At 39.2% G+C, this 3,614-nt stretch overlaps 1 protein-coding gene across 1 annotated transcript in view; it reads left to right on the forward strand.

The window, feature by feature from the left end:
• The first annotated feature begins 315 nt into the window (after nucleotides 1–315).
• The window catches only part of LOC141544005 (apolipoprotein L6-like), a 12,314-nt gene continuing 9,015 nt past the window's right edge, over nucleotides 316–3,614 (forward strand). Inside the window, exon 1 of the mRNA XM_074269654.1 lies at nucleotides 316–453. The gene's annotated coding sequence lies outside the window, so the exon portion shown is untranslated. The remainder of the gene's footprint in view (nucleotides 454–3,614) is intronic.

Genomic DNA, 3,614 nt, shown 5'->3' on the forward strand with positions numbered 1-3,614 from the left:
CAGGCAAAAGAGCAGTCGTTATTACAGTTCTGCCAGCTGTTTACCCCCCTCTGCTAGCCTCTGCTGTGGGGGCTCACAGGACTGACCACCAACAGTCTAAGAACCTCCCCGGCAGACACTGTAGCTCCATATGTGTAGGCTGTTTGGGAGCCTCGAGATAAGATCGGAGCTCACTTTACTGACCAATGCCTATTTTTTCTTGAAGGTTACCATGACACATTTCCTTGTTCACAAAGGCAGATCTTTATAACCACTGGGCAAGTAGTTTTAAGGCCGTCCCAGAAATGAGCAAAATATCTCTCCGAGAGTGCCAAATGTGCTGTGTGGCTGCAGAAACATTGCAGTTCCCTGTGGACTAGGGAAAAACGAAAAGACAACTGATATTCTTTCTTTGCTTTTCGTCCCTTTTTCTGAGGCAGTCCCAGATCTGCCTGGTGAGCAGCCCCTGAAGAGGTAAGAACACATGTGTCTGATATCAGGGGTCCTTGGGTTTTGTTAACTGGGAAGCCTGGACCCCCGACCCCCTAGTATTAGCAGGGGTCTGTGGAGAAAGGATGAGCAAGAGGGAGGGGGGTGGCTGGTAAAGCAGTGAGAGGCTGCTCTGGGGGAGCGAGGTAAGAAAAGTTCTCGGCCCTAAGAGTTTCTAAGAAAGCTGGATAGCACCCAAGCTACACCCCCCGCTAGCGGGCAACAAATTTATAGGAGTCGGGGCTTGGTTAACCCAGTACGGGAGCCAGTTAGTGACTGGTAAACGCTCTTTCCATTTCTGTCCTCTCGCCTGGCTAAGAATACCTTCCTCCCCTCTGGAAAAGTTTTACAGCGTATCTCACTTTTCAGAACAGACGCGCTCTTTATTGAAAATGTTGGTAAATTGGAAAGCTACAAAAGCATCCCCCCTGGAAAGTATTTTTGGTTCCCAAAGATGTAATTAGCACTTTAGTAAACCATTTACAGAGAGGGAAAGGTCCATTTTTTGATTATGGACTAATACAAGTCACACTGTACAATGGCCCAGTGAAATGTGAGATAGTAAGCTTGGAGTCATGGGGAAAGGCAGGGCTTCGCGTTATGTGATCTTAGGAGTCAGTCCCCACTCTCTATATTTACTTTTTTGGATAAAGATAATATTGTTTGTAATAGCTAATTTTTACAGAGTTCCTTTAAGGCCTGCAAAGCTCTTTATAAGTATTATCTCATTTGTTTTTCATAACAATTAAGAGAGGTTGGGTTATTGTTGTTGTTCAGTCAGGAATGATTCTTTGCTTCGCCATTTGGGGTTTTCTTGACAGAGATGCTGGAGTGGTTGGCTGTTTCCTACTCCAGTTCATTTTGCAGATGAGGAAACTGAGGCAGACAAGGTGAAGTGACTTGCCTTAGGGTCACACAGCTAAGTAAGTGTTTAAGTCACTTTTTCAGTTCAGGAAGGGGAAGAAAACCAGCATTTCTTAAGGGCCTACTATGTGCCCAGCACCATGCTAAGTACCTTACAAATGTTATTTCATTTGATCTTCACAACACTGGGAGATAGGCGTTATTATTAACGTCCTTTGACAATTGAGGAAACTGAGGCAGACAGAAAGTAAGTGACCCAGCTAATAAGTGTCTGTGGTCAAATTTGAACTCAGGTTTTCCTGACTCCAGCCCCAGACCGAGGCGGGCCATAGTGCTCCCTAAAGACCCCTTTGGAAGCTACAACCTAGCTATAGTTAAGGATGAATCCACAACTTTTTTTGGTTTTTATTCTAGAAAAGGGGTCCTCAATTTAAAAAGCATCTAATGAAGGAGAAACTATCTTCCAGGGTACAAGAATTTGTCTGTCATGATAACAATGATAAAAAATAATATGAATAAGGACAAACAACTGAGATTTTTAATCTAAGAATTCTGGATGTGGAAAGTCCTTTCACTAGTACAGATTACAATCCTCCAATCACTTTGTAGATTGTCCGTGGGAGATGCTTGAGACACAAAATCAGGTATCTCTGGAAAGCCAAGGTTCCCACTCCAGGTACTTACTAGATATTACAAGATATACTTATTAGATTACTCAGTTTCTTCATTTGTAGAATAGGGGTTTAGAGTTCTCAATTATGATCCAATCAATCCAATCAGAAAAAAAAGGCTGTATGTAATCGAGAATAGAGGAAAATCCGAGTACAAGAGGATGATGAAGGGGTCATCTTAGCTTGAGAAAGCTTGACTGGACCTAGGACCAACCTCCAGCCCTCAATCTAGGAAAGCTGCTGAGTAAAAAAGAACATTGAAATTTGATTCATCCTAATTAAAAGAGATAAAGGAAGGAAATTACATCTTGCTAAAAAAGGGTGACATATGTCATAAAGCAGTATCAATACTAAACATATATGAACCAAGTAGAATGGCATCCAAATTCCTAGAGGAGAAGTTAAAGAGCTGCAAGAAGAAATAGACTACAAAACTATAATAGTGGGAGAGCTCAACCGTGCTCTATCAGAACTAGATAAATCAAACAACAAAAATAAAGAAGAAAGAAGGGGGTAAATAGGATTTTAGAAAAGTCAGGTGTGATAGACCTTTGGAGTAAAGTGAATAGAGACAGAAAAGAATATCTTTTTTTCTTGGCATTTTCTTGTATAGCATGATAATTGTGGAAATATGTATAGAAGAATTGCACATGTTTAACATATATTGGATTACTTGCTGCCTAAGGGAGGGGGTGGGGGAAGGGAGGGAGAAAAAAAATTGGAATTCAAGATTTTGCAAGGCTGAATGTTGGAAACTATACATATGTTTTGAAAATAAAAAAGTTTTAAAAAAGAAAAAATTGATTTGTAATTAAAATTTATAACATGAAGATAATGCTAACATAATGAATTATAACAATATTTTGATAATAATGATGTACAATGGCCTGATATAATTCTATATTTCTATAATTAATATCATTATTAAAACTATTAATTATAACATTAATATTTAGAGCAGATACTTAAGATTGTAACATTCTCAAAATATACTAGTTCTTAATTTTATTTTGCAAATAATTAACTTACAGATAAATATGGTTTCTTCCCTTCTAAATAAAACATAAAGCAAGTTCCCAATCTAATTTAATAATGAAAGGTTGGTGTAAAGTCTAAATTTTACTGAGAAATAGCATTAAATGTTTAGATATAAAAATGTCATTCCTATTTTTCATACTCAGTAAACTGGGGAAGAATTTTTACAAAAACTTCTCAGGTCACGTTTTTGAAGAATGTGTTCATCTGACATAGAGATCAGTGACCATAAAAATGGGATTTTCCTCCCATTTAAGATCACTGAAATCTATCCAAGGATTTCTCGGAGGGCAGGGGGATTCTGGATTAAGGGACCCCTGTTGTAAAGGAGTGTAGAATTTGAACTGAAAGAAATGTCTGGCCCAAACATCTCATTCTAAAATGAGAAAGCTGGAACTCAGACAGGAAGAGTCACTTGCCTGAAGTCACACAGGATTAGGGAGCAGAGGCTGAATTCAATCCTGGGTCCTCTGTCTGAATTCAGTGCTTTCTCCAGGAGACTGTGCTCCCACCCTCCTCCTCATAGATAAAGAGGCTGAGATGAGAATTACTTGCTCCAAGTCAAGGATGATAGAA

The sequence above is a fragment of the Sminthopsis crassicaudata genome, chromosome 5 (genome assembly GCF_048593235.1).
Source record: "Sminthopsis crassicaudata isolate SCR6 chromosome 5, ASM4859323v1, whole genome shotgun sequence".
NCBI classification, from domain to species: Eukaryota; Metazoa; Chordata; class Mammalia; order Dasyuromorphia; family Dasyuridae; genus Sminthopsis; species Sminthopsis crassicaudata.